Here is a 17,833-nt window from a genome sequence, read left to right as displayed (position 1 = left end):
ACTCAAACTTGGCCTTCCCACTGAGTAGCTTTCTTTTGACCAGACGCAGGTAGAATGGTAGCATAAAAATTCTACAACCCAAGTTCTGGCTCTTTAAAATAGGTTCTCCTGGGATGCTCAGAACCTCGGCCTACTTTTCCAGGGCTAGAAATATAACATTTATGGAAATGTTGAAGTCATCACAGAAAAAAGTTTTCCCTGTTTTTTGAAAAAAAAGAAAAGAAAAAGAAAAAGAAAGAAAGAAAAGAAATTTTTGGAAAAATGGAAGAATTGTAGTATTAGCACGCTTTACAGATTTACAGTCAATATATTACCGTAGGAACATAAAATGTATATAACTTGGTTTGGCCTATGAGAAGTAGAGTCATTCAGACAATAATTGCAAATTGGATTAACTTGTTCACACTTTTATCAGCTTCCTTGCGTCCTAACCTGTAAGGAAACTTTTGGTCTTCGCAGTGTATGAGAAGCGGACACAAAAATGAATAATATAGAGGAAACCACCTGCATCTGTAAAACAATGAAAATTATGCTTCCTTAAATCCTCTCCTAAATAAAGTGCTCATCTCCATAAAGGAACTGATGGCCTACTCAGTACAAATCAGCCAAACCCAAATGTGTACAGTGAAGTATGTTTATATTAAAGTTATTTAACGTATTAAACAATTATTCTTAAAATTGCGGTGTAGGTTTTCAAATTGCAAAGTCCAGAAATCTGCTGTGGTTTTCCTTCCAGTGCAAGGAGGAAATGCAGCCATAAGCACAGCTGCTTCAGCCTGGTCAGATTGCAGGACCTCAGGAACGGCTGTAACCACTTCCTGAGAAATTAGACGTAATCCTGCCTTCATAAGTTAAAAGCATAAAGAGTTGCCATTCTTCTTCCTTCTCCCTTCCTTCCCCAGTTGCGGGGAGATTTAAGTAGCACCTGCAAAGTACAGACCCTGCAATGGAAGGGGAACTTGGGCCAGAAAGACGTTTGGTGTGATCAGGCCTGGCTCTGAAGTGGTTAAAACCGATGACAAACGCTGGCCCGTCAGCGCAAGCCTCTTTCCTGCGGAGACCCACCCTTGCGATGTACCGGAGGCGCCCTCCGCCAAAGAACGGCCCCTCCAAGCTGTTTTGCGATAGGAATATATCCCTTTTAACATGATATTTCTCCTATTCAAAACCTGATCTGCTCTTCGCAGCTGCTTTGCCTTCGTGGGGGAAATCCAGCATGAGGTGGGTTGGATAGAAACGGGACACCGACTTCTCTTAGATCGGCCCTTAGTAGTTCACCGACCCAGTTAGTTTGGGCGACAGTGAATACCTTGTCCATCTTGGGGTCTGGCTGGAAAAGTCAAAAAACTGTAACGGCGACACATGTTTCAGTCAGAGATTTGGGGGCAGGCTTGGCCTGTCTAGTTTATTTAAAGGGTATGTCCTATTTGCCTAGATTGTATTATCTGTGCATCCTGACTTTAACCTTTTACTTGTGTTAGGTTATCAAAAAATAATAACATTTAGAACTGTAAATTTCATGTGTGTTCCCATCTGAAAAATGGAGAAAAACCCGCCCATTTCACAATGATGCAGCTTCTGCACTGTCGCAAAACATCCCAACATTTCCAAGCAGTTTACAGGGAAAAAAAAGCACAATGCAAGATAAAAACGAGTCCCTAAACAGTATAAAACGAACGCATGGCAGAACGAGGAAGGAGCCGCGTCGCGATCAGTCCTCAAGCCCTGAGCGAAGCGTTGCGTTTCTGAGAGGCGTTCGAGGTTCTTTAGTTTCTCTCTGAACACATGTGGTGCGGGGGGGGGGGGATGCCACAGAGGGTGGGTGCCACAGCACAGAGTCGATCCTGCTTGCAAGTCACGGATGAGCTAGAGGTCGTTCCTCGTGATGTGCGAACCAGGTCACTCTTGGTTGGGGAATGGCCAATTTTCTCCTTGGGAGGTGTTTGCATGCGAAGACCATCCGCTGAGGAACCTGCCCCAGGTTGTCTCGGGCTTTGAATCTCAACATCCGTGCTGTGAGATGGCGGCCGGTGCGGTGATTTTAACAAAGCTGCAACACGCATTTTGTACTAGTGGTACTTTCCAAACCAGGTGCAAAGACAGGCCTATGCAGGGCCTGTGACGATAATCGGACTGTCGGCTTAGCAGTCACGGATCCCTGTGGCCGAGCTCTACCATTCCAGGTTGGGAATGTCAAGAATTATTTGTTTATTCATTTCATTTCTGTAACACCCCATAGTCAAAGCTCTCTGGGTGGTTTACAACAAGGTATAAAGCAAAGCAAAGCAAAGCAAATACCATAAAAACAAAACAGCGTTAAAATGAATTCAGAATTAAAGGATTAAAAGGTGGAGATAGAAGCATCGCTAGATGATGCACCTGCTCTCTTGGAGAGCGTGCAAGGCCATGTGGAACAGGTAAACACCCAGGTCCAAGACCTGTGAAACAGAGGACCCACAGGGCTTCATAGTTCACCTGTAGGACTCCTGTTTTATCACAATTCAGCTTCAGCTTCTTAGCCTCCATCCCGGGCAGGAGAACATCCGACTCAGGGTCTGGACGACCTCTCCTGGGTTGGATGTTACCTGCAATGAAAGCTGGGAGTCAGCACCATCCCTAGTGATGCTTTGCCCCAGATCTTCCAGTGACCTTTCCCAGTGGCTCTTGAATAACATTAGGAACACACCTGTTCCCTGTGGCACCCACAGTTTTGCTGCCAGGGACTGAGAGGGAGTCGTCCCATGGCTTTCTTGGAACCAACCCTACAAGTAAGAGCTGAAACATTGCCCAACAACGCTGCTTTCTCTCAACTCACAGCAGTGGTCTTGGAGGCTACCGTGGGCAGCCGATCCAAAGATGAGGGGAGGCTGAGGAGACTTAACGAGGTTGCACCCCCATCCTGCTCCCAAGGAAGGTGCCCAGGGCTGATTCCATCCCAAAACTGGGCCCCGGTCCAGACTGGAATGAGTTATGCTCATCAGGTTAATCAGTGCTTTTTTTGTAAAAAAAAAAAAGGTGCTGGAACTCACGTCTTGGGGTCACACTTTTACACTAAAAAAGATTTTCAATTCACCAACTGTTTTTGAAATAAAGAACTTATTTACCTTTTGCACGTAGCCGGTCACTCTACACACACACAAGCACAATGGTCACTGCTGGCAGTAAGCACTCAGTGCGTGACCACACGAGCAATCCCAAGCCGAGCAGCACCCTCACAATCAGCGCGGACACACAAGCAGCCCGCAGGCACTATGCTAATGATTAATGTTAATAACAGGGCGAGTCACAATCACTTAGAAAAATCCATCAAAAAACGGTGCCGGAACACCGTTCCGGTGCGTTCTATGACAAAAAAAGCCCTGAGTTTAATTGAGACCTCCTGGAATTGGGTGGTCTCTCTCAACCTTCTCTCTCAAGCAGCTTAGCCACAAGGGAGTATTTGTCACTGGACTTCAAGTGGCATGAATCTCTGAGTCCAGGGATATTTTCCAGGGTGCTGTAATCCCGGGTGGTGCAATCCTGCATCCGGGATTACACCATCATGCAGGGATGCATTTGCTCCTGATGTCTCTGGCCAGTTGCCAGGGGCAAGCTCAAAGAAGCCACAAAGGGCAAGGGCTGGGAGAGCGCCTGGTGCTTGCTTAAAGGCAGGATCTAGCCCACAGCCACAGATTCCTCTGCCTGATCGCTCTTGCCTGCATCAAGCACATTTGTCCTGAACTGTGCCAGAGGGAAGGAAAAATCCACAGCCACGCCAGTTCTCTCTTGTGCGGCTGTTTTTACTGTTTTCTTTAGATTCTGGCCACTTGTTCAAATGCATTATTGCAGGGCAGGTTTAAGCAGGGGAACGTGTCCCTCTGGAAGCTAGTCCGAACTTTCGGCATGGAATCCCATGCCAACACTAACTGTGAAATGGCTGCAATCTCAGACGACCTCTCTGGAAGTGTGGCTGGCATTTCGTGTATCGCGTGCTCAGAGGCATTCCCACAAAGCATTCCGACAAACGCACTGCGACAGCTGCTTGCAAGCACACGCGGCATGTGAGGTTCCCCTGACGGGGAGCGCTGATCAGCTGCAGACTTAAACCCATGTGCCTCTATCTCACGGTGAATCCAGGCTTGCTGGCATTGCACACGAAACACACGGCAAGCTCCCATGAGAATGACAAGCACACCGCCTCTACGGTCCTGAGACCTCTGTGAGAGGACGGGATGAGAAAGCTTTTCAAACTTAAATAAATGAAATAAATCAGAAAGACAGAACAGTGCCAGAGTTCTGCACCCACACGCTTTGCCTCCTGAAAGAGAATTCCGCAAGCTGTAGAAATCACGCCCATTTGCATCTTTTTGCAAACTGCGCACCCACCACTTCTTCACCTCCAAATCACGAGGAGCCATGTGGAGGCCCTGAAGGCTCTCTCTGCGATTTCACAATCCCTACCGAGGCATCTTCAGCTTTCAGAGATGCACAGCCTCTCCCTTGTAGTCGTGCCAACAGGCTTGGAAGTGCAGGGCGAAATTGCTGAAGTGCTCGGGAAGGTGGATCCAGTTTGTGCCTGGTGACAGATTTAGTGCTTCTGCTGTCTGTGCAGGGAACACGTCCCCCGGTGTCCTAGTGCAGCAGCTGTTCCCACCCGCGGCTCCTGGTTCTGTTGTCAGCACTGCGGCGCTTGTTTTCCTCGCGTGGATACAAACAGACCAGCACCGCCATAACACAAGGGTGCAAAACTTAGCTGCCAGCGTTAAATGTGGCGGTGAGCGTATCTCACGCCTCACGAAGTGGAGCTTGCGCTCGTGGCTGAAGGAGTCCATCCAGCACACGGTCGGGAGAACGGAAGCCAAAGCATGGTGACCCATCCCAGCTCCTGCGGCTCGCCTCCGCTGGGGTGGGGCTCTCCAGAAGGAGCGCCTTTGAGATGCTGCCTGGCACTTCTGCCTGCCTTGTCTCTTTTGCCTTCATCAGCTGAGTGGACTATTTTTACTTCAAGTTGTAGTTACCTTGAATTGGAAGCATGATTGTAGTGCCAGGAGGAGGAGGAGTAAGAAAAATAATAATTGCGTCTGTTCTTGGCTGGACTGTTCACAAGCCGAAGCTGTACGTGGGGCAGAAAAAGGCGGCTGAATCCGGAGGGGTGGACTGGACTGCGCCATGTCACGTGATAGGAGGGAGGCAGTTCCATTTCTGAGTGTTCCCCCACTGCATGGCCCCCCCTTGCTAACCTTCCCTCCCCAAAAGGAGAAGGCAGTGAGTCACTCAGATGGGTTCTACCCCAACCCGTTCTGTGCCGTGCAGTTTTCTACTTGGGGAAATTATTAGGGTTAGTGTTGCAAATGTGGCCCTTGCCCGCCGTCTGAAGTCGTACGACTCTTTCTGCCGCCTCCAAACTCTCACAGGACCCTAAAGGAGGCATTTAGCCCTTTTACAACCCACCCCTGCTGGCCTGGGGAGGCACAAACGCCGTGGTTGTGGACTGAAAGATTCAAAATGGCCGCTGGCAGGCTGCCCAATAACCCAGGGTGGGTTGTCCGGGCATGCGGACTCTCCCATGGTGGGCAGGTGGGACCGAGAGGTCCAGGCCAGGTTCATTGCAGACGAGAGGCTGAGCGAGAGGGAGGGGATATGGGGGGGGGGACCCCAGGAGAGCATAGCTAAAAGAAAACTGGAGGAAGCTTCAGGGCCACATTTGGCAGCCAGACAGTCTCACTGTAACGGCACCAAATTGAAAACCTGCACAACCAGGGAGTTCTAAAGCTTGACCTAGGGCAGAAAAATGCAGGTTTGTTTTGACAGTCAGAACACCACCACCTATTTGAGTTTAAAGGGTGGTTTTCATATTACTTTGTGAGCAGGCAAAAATTACTTTGCCATGTCAATTCCACCTTGGCATGTGTTTATCTGAAAGCTCCTACGTGGCCAGAAAAATGCCCCAGAAGTTACTGAGTCACTGAAAATGACTGAAAGCAAATGGCTTCTTAGATGGGGCATTTTCCTCAAAGAATGTGAGAATTGGGCCTTCTTTGCAAAACCTGCCGGAGGCTCCAACAGTCCCAGCCTTGATTTAAGGAGAATCACATGATGAACATATGAAGAATCCCACCTGGGGCCAGCAACTCATTCTCTGGACACCCGAAGGTTATAGTATGGCTGGCACTGAGAAATCCACACAGCTTTTAACGCTCCCAGTGGAATAACACCATAAGCACTGCTGTAGATAATATTTTTCTCTGCGGACCTTTCTCCGGCGCTCCTTTGTTGGCATTAATGAGCTTTTTAATCCAGGAGTTTAATATCCCGCTCATTGCTGGGCTCTCTCTGGAGAGTAAGAATGGAAGTGGGGAAATGGCTGTGCAGTCAGCCTGGACAAACGGTCGGCTTGCTTTTTGTTAAAACCTCTCTAATGGCATTACATAAGCTGGTTTTAAAGGAAGGAACGGCTCTCACGCGGACTTCATTCAGCAAGATAAGCTGTAGAGGCGATTCTACTTTTGCCCCCCACCCCACCCCACCCCACCCCACCCTGCATGGGGAAGAAGCCGATCCATGGCAGAGTGTGCATGAAGCCCATCATATGGTCATGGTAGATCCAGGAAAGTAGAAGGCAACTGAGAGAAGTCTCTTTGCAAACGGCTTTTTGGTTCGCTTTCTTGGTCCTCCGTTCTGGATTCCTTTTCATTTCGCATTGCTCCCCTTGCTCCTTGATATTATCCAGAAACAACCTTTCCTTCTGCTCTATTTCAATGACACTGAGGCCAGCTGGAAACCTGAACCTTTGGCTTCTAGAATGGAAGAACACAACAGAAGAAGGTCTTGGGGATGGGAAGAGAAAGTGGATGTCCCCTTCCCATTCTTTCCTGTGATGTCTGAATGTTTTGAAGACATGATATCCCTCTAAAAGGACCTCAGAGGCTGCCACAAAGAGGAAGGTCAAGATCTCTTCTTGCTGGTGCCAGAGTGCAGGACATGGAATAATCAAGTCAAGTTGCAACAACCCAGATTCAGGCTGGGCATCAGGAAAGGCTTCCTCACTGTCGGAGCAATATGGCAGTGGGACCAGCTGCCTGGAGAGGTGGTGTGCTCTCTCACACTGGAGACATTCAAGGGGAAACTGGGCAGCCATCTGAGTGGGATGGTGTGACTTGGTGTGCTGTAACAGCAGGGTTGGACCTGATGGCCTTCATGACCCCTTCCAACTCTACTGTTCTATGATTCTAAAGAGTTCCTGTTCCAGGAGAGTTGGGCTCTACATACTTGGGACACTCCCTGGGTAAGCAAAAAGAAGGAAAAAAAGGATTTTCAAATGGCCCTATGGATTTTTAGTACACACATTCTTTTGGGACATTTGGAAGTTGAAGGCATGAAGATGAAAATTGAGAGCATACTCCTCTCTCTCTCTAGCCTCCAGGATGTGTTGGAATACCACCCTTATAATTTCCAGCTTGTATGGCCATATTGGCTGGGGAGGATGGGAGTTGTATTCTGACAGATCTAGAGGGCTGGGGAGGGTGTTCCAGAGCAACTCCTATCGGCCTGGGCACACACAGTCTGTGGCACAGCTCTTCAGAGCCATCTTACATGGCCGCACGTGGGCATCACTGCTCAGTCATGACGATGCTCACGTTCTGGATGTTGCCCCCTTTTCCCATGAGTAGCTTCTTCTTCTGCCCCAGAAGAAAAAAAACAGAAGATCTGAAGGCAGTGGAAGGCGGGCAGATGGGGTGAGCCCCTGCTTAAAGGCAGTTGAGTTGTGGAACTACTAATCGGCCGGTGGAGGGAAGCAATGCAAACGGAGGGCAAGCACGGATTCCTTTGCCTTAATAGCGTATTATGGTAATCCTGGAGGTGAGCATCAGATCGGGGAATGTATGCCATGGGGTCAAAAATCTTCCCAGCACACGCAGTCCCCACCTCAACGATTCAGCCAGGGCTGGTCGAAGGTTGCGGCTGCCCAAGACTGCTGCAGGTGGGCCGTCTCCTCCATGGGAAGGTGCGGCCTAGACCGGCACGTGATGCCAGAAAGCTTCCTTCCCTCCTCAGCAGTGAGGATGCCGCCACATCAATTCAATCGCTGACCCTTCGCTGCCCTTTCCTGTGCCCAGAACCCCTGGAAAAATTTGCCCGCTTGGTTTTCCCAGCTTGAGAGTCACACTGTTCCGGTGTGAAAATTATTTTTTAAGCAAAACTGAAAACAGAGCCTGCAGCACCGAGCTAGAGAATTGCAGCCTCGCAGCATAACTGCCAGGACCGGCACAGCCACTGCTGTCTCAAGCGGCTAATTGAAGTGTGTGGGTTGAGGAAGCCTCATTCCAGGAATCGATTGATTAAGGCCAAGAGCCAGTAGCCTGGCGGGGAAAGGACTTGCGGTGCGGCACATGTTGAAGTGGGAAACGTGTGCAGGGGATGGGGGTGGGGGTGGGGGCCCGCACTGTCCCCAGGCATCGCTTGAGGCGAGACCAAGGGAGCTGGGCCTCCTCAGCCTGGGGATGAGGAGACTCAGAGGGGATATGTTGGCGACATACAGGTATGTGAGGGGGTGTCACATGGAGATGGGTAGAGACCTGTTCTCCCCTGCAGAGGAGGGCAGGACGCCCTCCAATGGAGCAACGCTCAGGGAACAAAGGCTCCATTCGGATGCCAGGAAGCACTTCCTGACAGTCAGGACCCCGAGGGTGTGGAATGGGCTTCCATGGGAGGTCGCTGAGGCCCCATCGGTGAGGGTGTTCAAGGACAGGCTGGACGTCCACATGGTGGGCATGTCGTGAGCGGAGCCAGCTGGTGCCGGATATCAGACTAGATGGTCCAGGAGGCCCCTTCTGACTCGCTCTGTTTCTGTGTTCCTATGTTTCCTCATTCATGCATTTCCATCTCTGCTCATGAAAGAAGTTGGTTGCTCTTTTTCTGTCACTCCCTGCCATGAATTTTCTGCAGTAATCATCAGACAGACAGACAGACAGGTGTGTGCGCGTTTGGGAAAACTTGGGGAGATCAGAGTTGGACCACACGTAAGTTGCATCAGGAAGGGGTCGTGGTGCTTGCACATTTACACCCTTGGTATCTAGAGGGAGCGAAGTGAATGGTCTTCCGACACGCAGATCAGATGGGAGCAGCCCCAGGAAACTGGCCTTGAGCCCCTGCACAAACGGATTTCAGCCACGGATATTCGGCGCGATGCATCGCCACCGTATGCAACCCGTGTGATGCCCATGTTGGTGGGAATTACAGTCCGACATGTCTAGAGGGAGCTGGGTTGGGGAAGGATGGATGAGAACATTTATTGCCAGCCTGCTTAAGTACAAAAGGAACCCCGAAGCGGAATCGTCTATACGACACAAATTCATCATGACTCAGGTTGGATTTATAGGCCGACGTTTGGTCTCGAGCTAGCCAGTGGTGCTTCCTGGTTCTCCCTGCGTCTGACCAGGCCTGTGTCACCTTCAACAATGAGTCACGTGGACCGGCTGAGTCACAGAAGGGCCTACGGAGATTTAAATGCAGACCGGTGCGCCTGGGCACGTGCTGCCTGAGTACTCCCAGGTGGAGGCTGGCGAAGATCTGGATTATTTTGCTGCTGCTGAGCAGAGACGGTGCAGACCACTCAGGAAAAATCGCCTCCACCATCTCCTAGTCTTACTTGTTTTACGCAACTGCATCATGATGCTTGAAAGCCGTGGGGTGTCGTGTGACCGGCTGATAGGGCTGGTTCTGCTCTCCAAGGTTTCAGGTCTTCCCCAGCCCAGCTGCCCCAGCTGCCCCACAAAGCCAGAGCCCGCCTCTGGGGCCTTCCAGGGGAAAAGCCCAGCCGAGGGGCTGTGCTCGGCCTACGAAAGGGCCCTGCTGCAAAGGGAGGGAGTGTGGGAGTCGGGCTTGTGCATCGCAGGGACCTGAGAGGGCATGATCCAGCTGTGCCCTCCAAGATCAGGCAACTGCCCCGAGGTGCCATCCCCCTGGATGGGCCTGGGCATTAGGGGCTGTTTGTGGGGTGTCGCTGAGGCAGGGCCCTCCACTTGCTGAATCTCCAGCTGTGCCCCCCAGCTCTGGGAACCATCCGGAATGGAGTCTGCCCTGCCCGCAAATCCGAAACCCAGCCTGCCTGGTGTCAACCTGGATTCCGGATCAAGCTCAACCTAGAACATGGTGGGGGCCCATGGGGCCACTGTGGCATCGTGGGAAGGGTGCTGGACTGGCGCGTAGGGATCTGGGTCCTAGGACCTCTTGGCCATGAAGCTTCCTGTGTGAGCCGGGGCCAGTGACTCGCTCTCGGCCTCATCCACTGCCCTGGGTTGTTGCGAGGATCAGATGGAGAGGAGGAAGGCCGCAAGAGCCACCTCAGGATCCTTGCCAGAGGGGCAAAGGTGGGATAGTAACACAATGGCAAATGTGGACTTCTACAAACCAATTCAAGCCAAAACTGCTTTTGGGGGGTGGGGGCAAAGGAGATGCCCTGGCATTGGATGGACTGATGAATCCGGAGGATGTGGAGCTCGCACCTGCCTGGGGCCCCTCCAGCACCAGTGGCCTGTCCTTGGGGTGTGGCTCGCCGAGGCCAGCGTATTTCCCATCTGCCCCTCTCCCCAGAGTCGAATGGCGGCTGCATGGCTGGTCTTGCACGTCTTCCCTGGCCAGACGTCACCCGAGGATAGAGCGCGGGTCAGCACAGCTGCCTCCTATTTTAATCACAGGCATATTTTGGTGGGTGGAAGCGCCAAGACGGCTCTGACTGCTAGGAACTACTGCCACCAAGTCCAATTCTAGCACCACTAATACTTCTCCCATTAAGTGTTGAATGAACAGAGAACTTCGGCAGGCGGGCGATACAGAAATGCAGTCAATAAGCAATGGCAGGGCGTCTTCATTAGTATGCATTATTTCCATGGTGCTTTAAGATGTAGCACCAGCAGTGGAGAGTTCCTCACCCTGAAGAACTAAACTTGGGCAAGCTGCGGAAAGACAGGACAGAATAACCTGGGGAGAAGCTGCACAGGTGCAGGCCTGGGTCTCCTGTCTTCACCACCGTCTGGAAGACGGGCGTCGGGTCCTGCCGACTGGGATGGTTTGGGGGCAGGGTGGAAGGAAGAGGGTGGGATGCGCTGATGGAAGAAGGCATTTCCGATAGAAGAGAGCAGAATTGTTTGAGGGAGCAGGAGGCTTCCGTGTTGCTTTTTGTGAAGATCGCAGACAGGTTGAATCACAACATGAAGACCGAAAGAAGAAGGGGGGCCAGATCAGAAGGAATGTGAAAGACAAGGACAAGGCGCTTGTGCTAGAAGCGGATGGAAAGTTGATGAAAAGATTCGAGGAGAGGCGTCATTCCTTGGAAACTTGCCCTATATGGAAACTTGTTGGACTGGAAGCTGGACCAGATTTCGGATGGCTGTAACCTAAGGGGTTTTTCACACAACGTGCAGGGCAAGGCTGCGCTTGCGACCGAGCATTTGCTGCACATTAGCTTGCAACCAGTTCCGTCCCTCGGACAAGTGCGCCTGCTCAGTATTCTAGGTGGCACGTGTGTTTTTGCAGCCAGCTCGTCCTTGTGGAGCTGCACCCCCTGACTTGGCTGCCCGTTCTATCAAATCCCCTGCAAACAGGAGGACTGCCAAGCGCAGCCGGTGAAGTTGCCGATTCTTCCCAGACTGCTCTTCTGCTGCTCACAGGGGCACCTGCTCAAGGAGGAATGGCGCGGATTTCCCGCGCTGATGTGTTTATGCCGCCACATCCCCTTTATTAATTTGCCTTTTAAATACGGATTGATCTGATGTCCTGCCGTTGCTGCAGCTGCCCACAATAACAAATCGCGCACTCACTCAGCCGCATTTCCTGACTGTTGATCAACTCTGACTGATGCCATTAAGGAACGTGATTTTTATGAGAGCGCAACATTTTCCACATGCAGAGAGGTGAACATGCAGAGAGGGGTACAGATGTATTATGGGGCAATCAAGATAGCTGATCAGTTCTGGTGGGAGGCGGACACTTTGGGCTATGGCAAGAGCTGCCTCCTGTCCTGCTCGCTTTCCTTCATCACCCAGCGCCGCTGATTTCCGCCTGCAAGGAGGGCTTTCATGCTGCTCCTCCATGCAGCTTCAAGCAAGGAAAAACCGCGGTGTTCCGGTGGCACGGCACCTCCCCTGAGCTTCTGCAATGGGCTGTGGGGGTGCTGCTGATCAGAACAGAGAGCTGGACATTTTACTTTCTCTGCATCATCTGGAAAGCGCAGAGAGTTCCCAAAAGGACGGCACTGAGGAGAGGCAGGAGCACCTGGCACAGAGGAGCCTCCCCGCGCTGCTGGGTGAGCTGGATGCAGCGATGGGTGGGCTCATTTCCTGAGGGCGAACAAGACGGAGCTTTTGAGAGGACAGGCTGGATGGCCCGCCTGCCCAGAGGGATGCCGCGGCATCTTTCCCCTGCTCTGTAAAGGAGAGTGTGGCGGCCGCTACAGGAGGCGGTCCATTTCTGCTGATCAGACCCTGAAGGCCAACCCCAAGGGATGGGTGTCCCTTGCGTGCCTTCCGGTGTGTCTCTTCGGCACGGTTGGAAACGGAGTGCCAGACTAGATTAACTTGTCCTGATGCCTCGAGGTGGTTCTTATGCACTGGCTCGGGTCCACTTGGCCACTGTGTTCACAGCAGGTGAAAGGGGAGAGGGTCTTGCCCACCCCTTGGCCCCTGCACCATCTCCACGCTCCTCCGGGGGTTCCCAGTTCAGGAGGTGCAGGTGAGCCACCCGGATTGCTTCCCGGCCCCTTCCTCCTGCAGGAGCGCACCTTCGTGCCATTTCACAGCATCACCATCCGCATGGATCCCATCGCAGGGTGGCTTAGAAAACCCACTGCAGAGTGACAGCAAATAGACATTATTAAGTTCATGTACTTATAAACCTCTCTAAAATAAACAGCACACATAAGGCTAAGTTAATTTGCATGCAGTTAAAAATACAGTACAGTATTACTCTGAGCAAAAGTAGTAATTGTGGAGACGGTTAGGAAACTAGTCTACCCATGTTAATGTTGGGCAATATCATTTAGTATACTCAGTGTAATTTCCAAAAGTTAGGGAGTAAATTACCACTCTATTATTTTTCCTGCTAAGCAGCACTCACATGTTAACACTAATGAGTTTGAGAGGTGAATTTCTCCAGTAGCTTTTATGCTCCCTTTTCTGTCTTTGCAGATTCATTATCAGGTTTGGGAGGGGAGACCATAAAAGCACAGCTTTGCTTGGATCTATAACGGGCTGCCTTGGCTTTTCCGGTACTTAAAATGAATGTGGCTCTTTAATGTAACCTTATGGTGACTCTCTGGGTGTCTCTGAGGGGAGAGAGAAGGACACTGCAGTCTGCATGCAAGCCACGAACCTGGCAGGCGAGGGCAGAGGAACCGATGGGGACCAAATGGCGCACTGGCTTTTCCTCTGGCAGGCACCTGAGGTGCTGTGAGTGTCGGTTTGAGGGGACCAGGCCGTATTTGCAAGCGCCTTTGGGGTATGGCTGTGAGGGTTGGACCACAAGGAAGGCTGAGTGCCGAAGAATTGAGGCCTTTGAACTGTGGTGCTGGAGGAGATGCCTGCGAGTCCCTTGGACCACAAGGCGATCAAACCGGTCAGTCCTAGAGGAGATCAACCCTGACTGCTCTTTAGGAGGCCAGATCCTGAAGATGGAACTCAAATACTTTGGTCACCTAATGAGAAAGAAGGACTCCCTGGAGAAGACCCTGATGCTGGGAATGATTGACACCAAAAGGAGAAGGGACGGCAGAGGATGAGGTGGCTGGATGGAGTCACTGGGGTGGCGGGTGTGGGCTTGGGTGGATCTGGGGAATGATGGAGGACAGGAAAGCCTGGGGGAATGTTGCCCGTAGGGTCGTCATGAGTCCGGCACAACTTAGCGACTAAACACACAAGCTGTATTTGCAAACCTGAGAGCATACCTACGCGTTCCTTAGAGTCAGGGTTTGCTGTAACTGCTGCTTGTGTATGCTTTGTGGGACAAACAACAACTTTGTTGTAGTTTAGTTTGTGTTGCTGCTGCTAAAAAGGTCCTTACAGGAGAGTGGGGGTCTGAATGCCACTGAACAACCTGGAGGTGCCTGCAAAATAACGGTTTAACCTGCCCATTCTCCACCTTGGTTGGTTGTTGTTGCTTTTGGATGGATGGGGATTGGAGATCAACAGGTGTAGATAGGGATCAACAGTCCCTCTGAAAAGGAGGGTGCAGGTCTCTGTATCTCAGTTGTATTTGGGGAGACTTAGCATACCAAGCTTTAGAAATCCTCAGAACAACCCTGCAAGGTAGGCCTCTCCCAGTTGTCCTATTGCAGGCAAAACAGGGTAGCTTGCCCAAGGCAGAGGGGCCACTTAGCGTATTCACAGCTGAAACAAGACTTGAGCCCCGGCGCTTTTCAGCCGCTCTGCCTGCCACACCAGCACCCCAGATTAATCGATGCGCCTCCCGGCAGTTCCCTTGACCTAAGTCCCGTGTGGTTGAGCGAACATGAATAAGTGCTGGGCTGTGGCTTTTAAGCACCTTGCGATTCAGGCAAGCACTGATAAGGCTATTTGTCACCCGAGTTTCTAGTTCTCATCATGCAAGCTGCACAGAACATCCAAGGACATGGATAATGTCTGCCCCAGACTTGGAGTTCAGGGCGGGCTTATTGCTTACCAGTTCTGTTTGCTTGTGGTTTCTGCACTTCTTGCAGCGATAGGTTAGGGTGCCCGGGCATGGTGCGCGTTGCAGACCAGCCGTTTCCTCCGGCCACTGTGCTGTACTGTGCTGTACGCTCCTTTCTAGTTGGCCCAGGAGTTCAGGCAGCTGGCTAGCAAGGGGTTAAGTGGCTAACCGGCTGGTCCCAGTGCAGGACAACCATATGGGGAAGTGCTGTGGGTGCAACAGCTTTTGAAATTGGTCTGAAATGAACGGAGCATTGGCATGGCAACCTTTGCTTTAATAATGCAGCCCTTACACCCGAGACGGCTCCCTCTTCTTTCGTTCACCCGGGATTGCTTGAAGACAGGCCATGGCTTGCTTTCCAACACAATGGGCACGGCAAAGGTGCACCGCAGGCGGGGTGAGGGGTCACAGAACGGGGAGGAAATGGTTCCTGGAGTACTTGGGAGGGAGGCACCTGGAGGCCCACCTTCTCCCCGGTGGGCTTGCTGCTCATCATGGGCACAGGCTTGGAGTTCAGCATCGGGGGCTTGCTCAGCGCTCCCTGCCACCACCTGAGCCCTGGGCATGACTGCGCTGCGGTAAACCTAAAGACCAGGTTCGCCCAGCACGGCAAGCAGCCACGGATGGCTATCAACCCTGGTTTGTCCTGCTGTTCTCCCCTAGTCATGGTGACTTTCCATGAATACATGGTGACTTGGGAACCATCACGGGAAACAACGGGTTGTTCTTGCGTTTCTCCCTGCCAGGATGCCTGAGCTTGGACCACACCCCCTGCAGGAGAAACCCCCCAAATACAAGAGCGTTGGCCACCCAGCAGCAAGTGAGGGTGACCACCCACCGGCCTCCTCCCAGACAGGGGCCGGGGAGCCAGCTGAGCGGCCTGCCCCTCACGGCTGGGGGTGGGTTGGGCTGCTGGCCATCTGCTTCAGAGGGGGGATCCCTGATCAAACCCCTCGTGCCCTCGGCTGTGCTTCAGGGCGTGAGCCCCGTTTGTGCAGTCAGACCCTCACAGCTGTGGGGAGCCGACACGGTCCGAGGGGGGAGCCTCTTCCTCCGCGGAGTGTGCCCTGGATACTGCCTGGAGGACTGAGGCTGGGAGTCGGGGGGGCGCCCATCCGGCTCCGCCTGGCATGTCGGCGTGGTCACCGGGACATTGGTGCCGCCTCGCCTCCCCTCCCCTCCCCGAATTCCCTGTTGTCTCTGAGTTCAGCTGCCATCCCCAAGGCAGGGATTAGTTTTCCCAGCATCCACACACTGCCCCATTGCAAAGCAAAGGATGCTGGGTTGCTGGGTCTTGAATGGGCAGTGAAGGTCCATCAGCTTCCAGCACCTGAGGGAGATGAAAGCTGCTGGAACGGGACTTGGTCCAGAACTCTGCATTCCCCCCTTGAAGACGTGGAGAACCATGGTGATGTGGTTGCAGCAACATTCGCCAGAGAAGTGCAGCCCGGGAACTTGGCCTGGTGGTCGTGGGGGGCAGACCTGAAGGGGGTTTATAACATCATTCATAGTGTGGATAAAGTGGGGGAAAGCACCCTCCTCCCCCATGTTAACAGCAACTGCATCGTCTCCCAAAGGAATTGATTAGTAGTATATTCAGGAGAGGAGAGAATATTTAGGCTGGAATTGTCTGCACACATTCTTAAAATTAAGGAAGTACAGTGCGTTTGCTTGAGTGAACAGCTCTCATGCTTATGGAAGGGGGATATTTTCCTGGGTGAGTGAGGATGGATTTAATGCAGGGTGAGTAACCCAGGGTAGCAGCAATAGTAATTCTGCCCTACTGCGAAGTACTAGGCGGAGGTGTGTGAGGCGGACATGTAATGTACCGTTAACTAACAGAACTCGGTGCTTGGAGGGGCAGTCCGCTTAGCCGGTGGATCCGGCTTGAGTGCCTTTATGAGCTGCACACAGGCCTCTTTTCAGATTCTCGTAAGTGAAGCTGCTGAAGTCTTGATCTGTCCAATCCAGTAAAACCCCTTTTCATTGACACTGGCGATCAGCCTCCCAGATCCCAGGTGCCCCCAAGCCCCGTGCCATTTTAACAGGAGATTAGGGATTAAAGCCGTGTCTGTCTATATAAACAGGACCGTCCCTCTGGCCCTGCACAAGGCAGCTTTCTTTCTAGCTCCTGCCAAGTTGATTAGTCCCGAATGAACGGAGCACCCGGCAGTTCTTGTGGCTGCCCTCAGGTTCCTTCACTGAGAGGTAAAGAGGCAGGAGGTGGCACTGTTTTCAGCCATCCTGTGTGGGTGGTGTTCTCGCCTTACCCTTTGTAAAAGCAACCTGTGGTAAGATGGAAGTGCAGAAGTGGGGGAACCGGGCATCCAGAGCGGCTGGGGAGGAGAGGCTGCCGAGTCTCCCCGCTGCGGTAATTCAGCTCGGTTACTGTGCCAGCACGCAAGTGCTTCCCGTGTTGTTTTGGCCTGTCTGCAGGCAGGCGGCGAGCCATCTTTGCAGGAGGACCAGCTGATGAGGAGAGCGCCGTCCTGCAACCTGAAGGGGCCGAGGCAGGAGGGCTCTGGGGATGGGGGCAGCTTGCGCCTGGAGGCAGGGCTGGCTGACCGAGGGGGAGCGGCTGCAGGTGGGGGCTGCCAGGCACTCATCTGGCAGCCGGCTTGCATGCAATGCAACCCTGAGGCGAGGTGGAGCAGAGCCAGGGGCTTGCCTTGCCTTGCAGCTCCTGCGGCCTCGCATGCCTTCCTGCTGCAGATCGGGCGAGAGCCGCCTCTCCGTGGATTTTCCCTTTAATGAACCGAAGAGGTCCCTCGCCGTAAGCCGCAGCATCGATCTGTCTAGGCCGGTGTTGTCTCCACTAGGAGTGCGGAAACCACAGGCTGAGGCCCCGGTCTGGCCCCGCTGGGTTCTTAATCCCAGGGGTTTCTTATTTGTTTTTATTTATTTATTTAGGATATTTTCATCCCGTCTTATACCAACCGTCTCTGGACGGCTTACAATACGCCTGTCCCCACCGCTTCCTGCAGCCTCCGATGCTTTGCTGATTTTACGAGTATGGCTTTTGTGTCGCCTTTCCTCTTTCTGAAAGGTGGACGTGGCCCCCAGGGCCTGGTTACAGGCAGGAAGACCTCCAAGGTGAAACACACGGCTATCTTGACCCCGCTGCACTTGCCTTTGGCATCACCCGCCAGTGGAATCCACCTCCCACCCAGGT

At 52.4% G+C, this 17,833-nt stretch overlaps 1 protein-coding gene across 1 annotated transcript in view; it reads left to right on the top strand.

Moving 5' to 3' along the window:
* LHX4 (LIM homeobox 4) overlaps positions 1–17,833 on the top strand; it is a 64,271-nt gene that overhangs the window by 34,326 nt on the left and 12,112 nt on the right. The gene's annotated exons all lie outside the window — the stretch shown is intronic.

The sequence above is a fragment of the Varanus komodoensis genome, unplaced genomic scaffold (genome assembly GCF_004798865.1).
Source record: "Varanus komodoensis strain SLA01 unplaced genomic scaffold, ASM479886v1 scaffold34_1, whole genome shotgun sequence".
NCBI lineage: Eukaryota > Metazoa > Chordata > Lepidosauria > Squamata > Varanidae > Varanus > Varanus komodoensis.
Note: the sequence above shows the minus strand (reverse complement) of the source record. Positions and strands in the feature narration are given on the sequence as shown.